Source organism: Amblyomma mixtum, chromosome 3 (assembly GCF_055824585.1).
Source record: "Amblyomma mixtum isolate Tamu chromosome 3, ASM5582458v1, whole genome shotgun sequence".
NCBI classification, from domain to species: Eukaryota; Metazoa; Arthropoda; class Arachnida; order Ixodida; family Ixodidae; genus Amblyomma; species Amblyomma mixtum.
The window spans coordinates 359,374,207-359,386,104 of NC_143014.1; positions in this window are offsets into that span (position 1 = coordinate 359,374,207).

Genomic DNA, 11,898 nt, shown 5'->3' on the forward strand with positions numbered 1-11,898 from the left:
CTGCTTCGTAACCTTTCTTGCTATAAGTTGTTGCAGTACAGCGCACGTCTATGGTCTGCTGTGTGAACCCAAGTTACCGATAGCCCGTGTCTATGCTGTGTTCACCCAAGTTGTAGATTCCCCATTCACCCTGTTTCATTCCCTGGGCAATACCAAAAAAATCGACCAAGGAATTGGCATGATTCACCATTATCATTCTAGCCGCCGCGGTGGCTCAGCGGTTATGGTGCTCGGCTGCTGACCCAAAAGACGCAGGTTCGATCCCGGCCGCGGCGGCTAGAATTTCTTTGGAGGAGAAATTCTAGAGGCCCGTGTACTGTGCGATGTCAGTGCACGTTAAAAAACCCCAGGTGGTCGAAATTTCCGGAGCCCTCCACTACGGCGTCTCTCATAGCCTTAGTCGCTTTGGGACTTTAAACCCCATAAACCAACCAACCACCATTATCATTCTAAACGACATCGGTTAAGGCATCCGCTCGGGTCTCACGAACAAGAATATATTCAGGGTGCGGCTGCAAGGGGAAACATTACGGTGAATGCATGGGTAGCCATGTCCCGAAAAGTTAGAGTCAACTCCACTGGACTGAAGGTAGCCTCACGTCTGACAAATACTGCGAAATCCTCGATTATATACCGATACCGTACCTCTCGAATGGTCGGTTCCTTGACGAAAACTTGAAAAGACACCTCTGCCCAGTCCACCATGCAAGACGCGTGATCAGTTGGGTGGAGGATGTTAGTGTATAAGGGCTTCAGTGACGTAACGCGAGCGAAGCCTTGGACTCTGCGTCCTGCAAAGACTGAACGCAGCTGAAGAAGCATATTACGACATTCAGGGTGACACGAGCCGTGTCGAAACTCTTTGACCGTCCCGAAAATACTTTCTGCTATCCACGTCCATGGAGGAATGGACGTTCTTGACCGACTCTAGTTTCATGTTCTTTCTGTTTCTAAGCGCAATGCATAGTTCCGTCTGGTTTTTTGTTTAGTTGCCTTAGGGTCAATGAAAAATGCTTGGCTCAGTAGCATGCGCTGCCACTGAAAAAAAAATTGTACCTATCGTGAACTAGTCGTTTCTAGCACGCTGGCTAGAAATTTATTGTTGAGTCTTCCGCGTCAGCGTAGAGGTCCCGCAAACAACTGAACGCGCCGGTACGTGGCAGGAACGACGCCTTGTGATGGCGAACGACGCAGGCAGCCTACGGATGCTTGGAAAGGTAGAGTATTTACATTTCAGGCACGCTTTTTATCGGCGCCCCCGTACCTTCACAAAGCGCTGCGGCCACACGGTGCCACGCAGCAAGTCATAGTGAGCGCACCAATAGCTAGGACAGCCTTGAGCCGCACCGGATCCACTCCATTCTTGGATGGAACTTTTTAATGGGCCTCAGCCCTTTTTCCAGACTTGCCCCGGAGCTCTTCGTTCGTGAACACGTGCCGACGAAGGATTCGAGCAAACTTTAGAACCTGATAGTGGGCATGCAGCGGATGAATAACCTTGCTCGACGACCACGCCGCGCTCCATGTCTACCTCCATATGAGGGACTTGAAGGGCTACACTTTCGGTTTGGTTTTCTGGGGTAACTTAGTTCGTTGGGAGTTTATTGGCGCAAGGGTGACAAGGCCAAAAGGCGCCAAAGCAATGTTTATCTAAATCTTGTTTATGTGAAAATGATGTAATTATCAAACGGTACTCTCAATAAGGAAGTAAGACTAAATATCCAGTGTTAAAGCCTGGAACAAAATAACGAGATCTAAATATTAATACATAAAATGTGGTGCAAAGATGGCGGTAAAAACATTGAAATGGAGGCTTTGCCAAGAGCAAGAGGGCGAGGAGTTGCCTCCCACCGTTCATGGCTACGGCGCCTCCTTGTCTGTGACAGGGTGCCCTTTAGATGATGTGATATGAGAGAGAAAAAAAGTATAAAAACTTTATAATTCCAGTCTCATATAAAAATTGTTTAACTTTGGCAGAGGATACCAGGTTCATCACGTGACAAACGAGATAGAATGAAACGCGATATTTGTAAAGGTTTGCAAAAATTAGTGTCAGGATGTCTTTCATAAAATGGGCAGGTTAAAAGGATGTGAATGACTTAAAGCAGGCATTTGCAGTGGTTGCATTCTGGTGGTTCTGCTCCCATAAGTAAATTACTGTTTTAATGCTGTGTGCCCGATTTGTAGACTTGAATGTATGACTTGATAAAATCTGCTCCATTTTTTCCATTCTTTCATGTTTGGCTTTATGAGGTGCATTTTATTATTTTCTTCATTGTTCCATTCAACCAGCGGTTTCTATTTCAGCGCTCCCTTAATTGCTCCTTTTTAGTCCTGGCACGGCATCTTCACTTTGTTGGCATCGCTTGTGGTTACATTACCTGCAACCGACTGAGCGAGTGTTTCCTGAAATCCCAACATAGCTCAGTGCCCAGGAGAAGTATGTACACTGTACCCGCGTACCGCAAGCTGATGGAGTTTCTTGCAGGATATAGATGGCTTGGATTATGGGGCTTAACATCCCAGAGCAACTCAGGCTATGACAGACGCCTGCAGGAGAGAGTAAAAGAGGGTTTTTTTATCTTTATGTCGAGCTAACTGCAGTCATAGCACTGCTGGAGTCTGTGTATATTACTGCATTTTTACTGTGTTGATTACTTATTTCGTCCAGTGCTGTTAATATGCCACACAATTCAGAAGCGTACACGCTTGCTTCTGGGTTAAATAAAATGGCACAGCCGGCTACACCCTTTTGCACAGCAGCTGCACTAACACAGTCGTGTGTTTGTGAGCAATCTGCGTATTAAGCAGTAAATTCGTCATATTTTTCAATTTCAAAAAACTGCCTTGGTATAAGTACCAACAGTACAGCTTTCTTATCGTACTTGGCCAATTCAACATTACACTGCACGGGCGTTCACACCCAGGGTGCGACGTCATTTTCATACAAGAACATATGCTCTACAGAAATTCTGAATTGACATGATTCGGTGGTCTGGTTTATTGATTCCTCTGGTTGGTATGAAGTTTGTCTAATTTGGCAAGAGTCGTCTGACGTGTATTTTCCAAAATAGGATTGCAAGGGTGTTCCGGCAATGAAAATGCAGGGCTACACTTTCGGTTTAGTTTTATGTGGTAACTTGGTTCGTTGGGAGTTTATTGGCGCACGGGTGACAAGGCCAAAAAAGCGTCAAAGCAATGTTTATCTAAATCTAGTTTATGTGAAAATGATGTAATTATCAAACGGTACTCTCTATAAGGAAGTAAGACTAATTATCCAGTGTAAAAAGCACGAACAAAATAACGAGATCTAAATATTAATACCTAAAATGTGGTGCAAAGATGGCGGTAAAAACATTGAAATGGAGGCTTTGCCAAGAGCAAGAGGGCGAGGAGTTGCCTCCCACCGTTCATGGCTACGGCGCCTCCTTGTCTGTGACAGGGTGCCCTTTAGATGATGTGATATGAGAGAGAAAAAACTATAAAAACTTCATATTTCCAGCCTCATTTAAAAATTGCATAACTTTGGCAGAGGATACCAGGTTCATCACGTGACAAACGAGATAGAATGAAACGCGATATTTGTAAAGGTTTGCAAAATTAGTGTCAGGATGTCTCATAAAATGGGCAGGTTAAAGGGCAACTGCAGCACTTTTTTGAGAATTTCGCGACATTCAAGGATACAGATCTTTATAGGCTGCAGGTAAAGCATGCAAAGTGTTTTTTCACTAGCATTTAAAATAGTGACGTAATCGACGATTTAATTTTGCGCTTCTCCTCAATGCACCGCAGAAGTGCAGGGAAACTCAGCGTGACGTCATGGAAGGTATTTCAAATTACCGCTGTCGTCAGCCACACCCTGCCCTGACGCGTTAGACGCTGCCAAACAACTCTCGGCAGGGTTCGCCTTCGGTGGCGTTGGTTTTTTTCCTTCAAAGCACGCGTTTGTGCGTTGGAGATGTACCCATACCTTCGATGACGTCATCATGCGCCCCCCACTTGGCGTTGTGCGCTGCGGAGAAGCTGGAATGACGTCCGGATTTTAATCGGCGATTACTTCACTATTTCAAGTGCTAGCCCAAAAAGACTTCGCATGCTTTACCTGCAGGTTTCGCACATTCGACCCTCTTAAGCTCGTTGATTTCTAAAACCTATGCAGTTTCCCTTAAAAGGATGTGAATGACTGAGAGCAGGCATTTGCAGTACTTGCTTTCTGGTGGTTCTGCTCCCATCAGTAAATTACTGTGTTAATGCTGTGTGCCCGATTTGTAGACTTGAATGTATGACTTGATAAAATCTGCTCCATTTTTTCCATTCTTTCATGTTTGGCTTTGTGAGGTGCATTTTATTATTTTCTTCATTGTTCCATTCAACCAGCGGTTTCTATTTCAGCGCTCCCTTAATTGCTCCTTTTTAGTCCTGGCACGGCATGTTCACTTTGTTGGCATCGCTTGTGGTTACATTACCTGCAACGGACTGAGCGAGTGTTTCCTGAAATCCCAACATGGCTCAGTGCCCAGGAGAAGTATGTACACTGTACCCGCGTACCGCAAGCTGATGGAGTTTCTTGCAGGATATAGATGGCTTGGATTATGGGGCTTAACATACCAGAGCAACTCAGGCTATGACAGACGCCTGCAGGAGAGAGTAAAAGAGGGTTTTTTTATCTTTATGTCGAGCTAACTGCAGTCATATCACTTCTGGAGTCTGTGTATATTACTGCATTTTTACTGTGTTGATTACGTATTTCGTCCAGTGCTGTTAATATGCCACACAATTGAGAAGCGTACACGCTTGCTTCTGGGTTCAATAAAATGGCACAGCCGGCTTCACCCTTTTGCACAGCAGCTGCACTAACACAGTCATGTGTTTTTGAGCCATCTGCGTATTAAGCAGTAAATTCGTCATATTTTTCAATTTCAAAAAACTGCCTTGGTATAAGTACCAACAGTACAGCTTTCTTATCGTACTTGGCCAATTCAACATTACACTGCACGGGCGTTCACACCCAGGGTGCGACGTTATTTTCATACAAGAACATATGCTCTATAGAAATTCTCAATTGACATCATTCGCCGGTCTGGTTTATTGATTCCTATGGTTGGTATGAAGTTTGTCTAATTTGGCAAGAGTCGTCTGGCGTGTATTTTCCAAAATAGGATTGCAAGGGTGTTCCCCGGCAATGAAAATGCCTTTTGAAATTAAATTCAAAAACACTCTTACGCAATTTCAAGGATGCTTCATGGAATTCCACATTTAGAATTTCAAAAGGTGACTTTCGGTATGCGCCTAAAGTAATCCTTAAACCAAAATGATGCACGGGGTCTAGAGCCTTCATTGTGGATGGTCCGGCTGAACAATAGACAACTCACCCATAGTCCGTCCTTGTGCAAATCAGTTACCGATACAGGTGGAAGTAAGCACACCCTGTACGCACACCGTCTTTTGGGAAAAACCTCAAGGATATTTGTTGCTTTCTGAGTGCGGAGCTTCAGCTGCTTGATGTGTTGTTTGAATGTTAGTTCCGAGTAAAAAATCAAACCAAGAAACTTTTGTTCCGTTTTTACGAAGATGGTTTTTGCATTGAGATGCAGGGATGGATGTGGAAGCAGGCCTAGTGTGTGTGAGAACAAGACTGAAACTGCTTTTTTCCGGAGAGAACCTAAAGCCACTTTCATCCGCACACTTGGCGAGGCGATTGACAGTTGTTTAAATTTTTCTTTCGCAGATAGCAAAGTTCCATGATGTAGCATTGATTTCCAGATCATCTACATACAACGAGTACTGCACACCAGGACGGATGATATTAGTTACTGAATTTATTTTTATAGAAAAAGCGTCACACTCAACACGATACCTGGGGCACAATATTTTCTTGAACAGATAAGAAATAGTGTTTCCCAATTGGACTCAAAAGGTACGGAAAAGCCTTCAATACAGCAGAGCATTGTCCCGGCAATTCCAGTGTTGACAAGGTCCCGGAGGATTCCATACCCGCTGGTCTTGTCGTATGCCCTTTCTAGATCACAAAATACCAACAGACAGTTTTGGCCATTTGCGCGGGCCTGTGGTTCAAGACGCACGAATAGGTCTACCGTAGACCTGTGACGTCCAGTGGAACAGGGTATGGACCTTGAAACTGCAACGATGATTATCAATGTGACCGCAGTACTTTCTTTATCTATAGTTAAATGTGTAAGATCATCGTGAGTGATTAAGGAATTTTCTTTAAATATATCCCACTTGGCATGAACCAGCTTCCACTCAGGGGGCCAAACAAACGGCGTTGGGCATGGAGTTGTGGCTTCAAAGGAGAAGGGAAAACTGTCACTACCAAAAGGGTTTTGCATTGCATTCCACGAATAATGGAGGGACAATCCAGACAATGCAAGTGGTAGGTCTAATGTAGAGTAAGATCTGTTTGTGGTACTAAAATACATCGCTTAACAGTTGTTAAATATGATGCTGTTTCCTGGGCCAAGTACAATTGTTTTTCAATGCATGAGCATTCATGTCTCCATGCATGGAGGAAAGAAAGTAGTAAGGAGAGGCTGTGACGTCACTTTTTGTGAAGCCGCCTCGCAACCGGAAGTTGGCTCGCCTCTCCTCACTATCTTCTTTCTCTGCCGAGCTTCGGGGTGGAGGTCGCGCGCGGCTCGGGTAGCCCTGGTAGCGCCGCGTCGCTCGAAGAGAAACTTCTGAATGTGTTGTCTCAGGCCACACAAGGACCGAGATGAACGCGATGATTTCGGTGTCACTATAGCGAACGCTCTCCGCCAAGTGCCACAAGGCCAACACAGGCAGATGGCCAGCCTGTTGGCGTATGAGCCTGTTGTAAAATACCATACCGGCCTCAGGTTTACAGAAGTGGAAATATTTTCGGAAGCACACAATGAATAGAAGGTCTCGCAGGTGATGTGTGGCATCTATTTATCTGCACATAGTGCACAACATACTTGGCCCAAGCTGGAGACTTCACAAGTTCGTGTGAGTGTGTTCGTGCGTTGTAATATGAAATAAAGGTCTGTCAATTCAAAAAAAGAACCCTGCAGCAACAGCTGGCAAGACCCTGAAGCTACAGCCTCCCTTGTTCACTATGTGTTTTCAGGAAACACATTTGATCTATGCACAGTTGTGTAAAGTGTTTTTTTTTTGTGGAGTTCATATCCTGAAGCTGTGTTTTAGCTATAAGAAATGCCACACTGAACACCTGTCCCCAACTGATGTCGCCCATCTGGGGTCTTTAACACTGTCTCTCAGCACATGGACATTTTTGTTTTTTGTTGCCAATGAAATGCGAATGCTACACCTGAGATAACACTTGCAACTCATGCTAAGCAGCTGAATACTGTAGCCTCTGCATCACCACAGCCAGTGAAGAAGCATTTGGCTTTCTTTAAAAGGCTTGTGCAGCATTTCGAGCAATTAAGGCGAATATAAACAGGCACGTGCACTTTACTGCTTTGCTCATGTCTGAAAACTTTCACATATTTTATCACAGTGCTAATTCGTTCCCTTTTTCTGTATATATTGCCTTGGTTTCTGTCTCTTGCATTAGTAGCAGGTCATCCTGTGTTTTCAGGCGGCAGCAAGATTTCTTCCGTCAAAGTCGAGGATGTGCCCCCACCCCCTATATTCATGTAGAGTAATGCATTCATGAACACGCCTTTTGAGGCATTTTTTTTCTATACATATTTTTACTTTACACTATCATTGGTTTAGTAGGATCACTATACACTGCATATTTAGATTTAGTGCTTATTTATGGCCTGTCTGCATCAAACATACATAGTATAGATTTTTAAACTGTGTTAGCAGCAGGGCATCCTGTGTTTGCAGATGGTAGCAAGTTTTGTCCTTCAAATTATGAAATGTCTGCAGGCCACTCTTATGAACACTTTGCTGCTAGAACAGAATAGCTGCAGATGACAGCCAACAATTAACATTCATACTTGCATACTTTACCCGAAAAATTTGTTCTACTTTCAGTGTTGGGTACCAATGTTTATAGTGACATACTGATATTGTAGCACGACACTCCATATGTGTTCAGTGGCTGCTTATGTTCCTTGAGAGCGCCTTAACAAATGTTTTTCACCAATATGCATTTGTGCTCAATGCATTACTTTGACAATTGAAGATATTAAACAACCACTGCAGTGAAAGACAGACTTTCCATATTATGTCGGCCATACTCGTTAGAAGACTGTAGCCACCAGAAAATAGGTGACCGTGCTTGGAACTACGGGGAAAATAAGCTACATTGGATGTGCACTGCATATGATGAAGACGCATGAATCAAACAGCCCATATGTGCGCTTAGCAGCACTATCCCAAGACGTACCTTGTTACTAAGGCTTCGAATAATGCTGTATTCTGCAGTGGTTGTACGTGCACATAATGCTCAGAGATTTGGTGCAAAGAAATTCACTTTATGAGCTGGAAAGTCCTAGAGTGAGATTTTTATTACGGTGTTGTAGATGTCCTGCAGAAGACACACATATCAAGAGAAATTCTGTTCACTGTAGCTGTATACTACTCAGTGCACATTTTAAAGGTGTACATGTTTAGCACGTGCATGAGTTGCTTACTAATTGTTTTCGTACCTGCCCTTGGGAGCAAATTTATCCTAGTCAACCAAAACTTCCGCACAAATAGGATACCGGCATTGCAAAAGACGCAATTAATTGTTTTTTACTCAATCAGATGTGACACACGTCAGTAGTGTAAAATGTCGACGCACAGATCAGTCGCAAAAGATCAGCTAGGATGAAATGCGCCGTTGTGATCCGATGCCAGCACCAGGAGCGTACGACGAACAGAGAACCCGCCGACGCTACGTTGTTCAAGCGCTTCGTAAAAGAAAGGTATCTAAAAAACCGCGCAGCTCACCGCTACACTCCTACACCTCCCTCCCCGCAAACACGCACCTAGACACAGAGCGGCGCACAGGTGCGGTGAACCTTTTCCGACGCCAGGCCGAGAAAGACGACATTGCGCGCCGTTTATAGCGCAGCGCACCGTCCGCCTCCGGCTACCGTACACAGGCCGTGTGGCCTTCGAAACGCAGCTCAGCAACGCCGAGAGCGGCTTCACGTTTCGGTGCTGTTTGGTGAGGTGCAAAGGTTCGCCGATCAAAACAATCAACGCTTCTTCGCGTGTCCAAGGGCGGTTCCGGAGTGCCACATTTTCGCGAGATTCATTTCAATGCATCGATCGCTCCGCGTAACGACACCATGTTTGACAAACAAGATATCAAATTAGCGGTTATTCGCCGCATTTAAAAACAATCCTAGATGCGTGCGTAACGTCACGACGCGAGGCATGTAGACTTTAACACGCAAGGCCGAACACACCGTGCCGAAAGCCCGTCCACCGCCACCGAGAAATACTCGGGCCCGTAGCAACAACGACGCCGCACGCCGTTGCTAGTGGCCCGAGTTTTCTTAGCAACAACGACAACGGTGCTAGTGGACCGACTTTTTAAGCCTAAATTTTGACGTCACTTCCGCCACATTCTCGCCAATGCACTGGGAATACGAAGGGCCTCTCCTTAGTTTCCCTTCCTCCATGTCTCCATGGATCAGAAAAGATGTTGGTCACTAACTGACTAGGTCTAGGAGGTCCTTTACCGAAGAACAACTATTTGGTGGAAGATAAGGATAAACCACAGTATTCAGACATTTGAACTGAACCCTTACTGCGACAGCTCCTAAAGAGGGTTCAGGCTTAACTCCTTGACAATTACAGAGGAGTTCGCAACAATGCCAACACCACCCCCCGCCGGTGCCAACATCATCTAAAGATTTTTCACTGTGTTGTTTAACAGTGTTTATTGAACACAAACTAAATGCCATCGGTGCTCCTCTTATAAAATTGACATATCATCATAGTGATGTCTCCTGCCACAAGTCCACTGCATCAATGAAACGGCCACATTTATGCATGACAGAGTGTGGTTCCAGGATAAATATGAAGAGGAACACAATTCGTACTTATAAACAATGCCTTATGGACTATGCAACGTTCTTACCAGGAGTTGTGATACGGGGTTTTCCTTTGCCGCCCCCACAACGGCCGCCAGAAGAGCAGCGGTCCTTCGGCGGCAAAGATGCTGGTACGGTTGCCGAGACCTCTATATCCTCCACAGAGGAGCTGGCCGTTAATTCGGCGTTGCGATGGCTCGTGGCATTCGCGGGATACTTTTCTGGTGCAGCAGCTGCATCAGGCTCCGCTCTAGAAGCAGACTCTATTGGAGCAGTCTTTCTCTGCTTTGTAAAGTGCGAGGGCAGGTCTAGCTGGGTGTATGGTGTCCTGGCCGCACATCAGCGAGCAGGCGATTGCCAATGGCGGCAAAGAAAGGCCTCCGGCGAAGATCACATGATCTTCCCTAGAAATCTTGAGGCCTGTGGACGGGGTTGGAACCTTGATGTCGACACCAGGTCCAGCAGCTCCACCTGTGGGCCAACTGAAACTGAACACGGTTGCGGTTCCGGCTTCACCGCATCAGAAAAAGTGCCCGTCTCTTGGAAGATTAATCGCTTCCTAGATTATGGGAATTACAGCAACTACAGTCCTTCGGAAGACGACAGCAGCTCTACAGACTCGGAGGAGCTAACGGCCGTCGGCAGCAGGGCTGTTTCGGCTCGGCCGCCGCAACCGCGAGCGTCAACAGAGGCTGGCAATGGACCGGCACCGCGTCCACGCGCAGATCGCGCCAGCGGGACTGCGCCCTTGGTCGCGCCGAAAGCCCAGTGGTGCTACAAAACGTACTACCCGCCAATCGTGCTTTATCAGCCGCTTCGCGTCGGTGCACTTCCTCCGACGCGCGTCTGTGTACTTCCGACGGCACCGGCTGAGACATCAGGCCAGCGGCGGGTCTCGCTCTTGATTGCGCCCCCTTCGGAGGCTGGCGAACGTCGTCACGCCGATCGCGGTGGTCAACTGCCAACGGCTGGAACAGAGCCGGCTGAAGAGCAGCGAGTCGCCGAATCCACCGAAGGTGGTGCCTGCTCGAGAACAAGACTTACCCGCAGGCGGCAATGAGGTTCACGGGCTGAATGCGACGGTCTCGGAGCGCCGTTCCCAAGGCGAGGAGCTCCGCGTCGAGAGCGAGGACAGTGGTGGCACAACGGGGCCGTGCCCCGTGCGAGGCGGCGACGACGGTGGCAGTGCCGATAGCTTTGGGCCGAACGCGTCAACCTGCGGCGAATCCAACGATGGGCACCGCTTGGAGCACTCAGCTTTGTCATCTAGCCCATGCGTCAATGATGGACATCACAGCGACATCGACGAGCCAGCGGCTGCTGAAGATGCATGTCCGCCGGTGGTTCGTGCCGACAAAGAGGTACAGTGTGATCTGTATTTGACTTGTTGGCGCGATGTGTTGATGACTGAGACGATCATGCAGACGGCAGTAATGCGGAAACAGAGAGCCTACCGCGATCGGCTGCTTGCAGCGAGGAACACTTAGTACTCAACTCTGCTGCCATTGTCATGTGATAGCTACCCAGCACCTCCACCACACTGTTACAGGTTCTATTTACATAATGATATCTACAAGACAGGTCGACCAGAGCCTGGTGCGCCAGCGGCAGAGAACTGGGCTTCCTCTTTTTCTTCCAGCCGGCGCACGTCTTCGTTCCTCAGGGCCCATGCGCAGCACGTGACAATATGTTCTCTTTTATCTTAGACTTAATAATTTATGCTACTCTCTTCCAGATAGAGCACGACCCGAAGTACGCGCCATGTGCGCCAGAGCTGTTGATACATTTCGGTGTGCGCTCACGTTCCTCTTCGGTGTGTTCGTTTTCGCCATAGTTAATGCAGTAAGGCTTCCCTCGGCGTGACATCGAGCCATGTAGAAAACGCCGCCATTTGAAACGCCTTGCGTTTGGT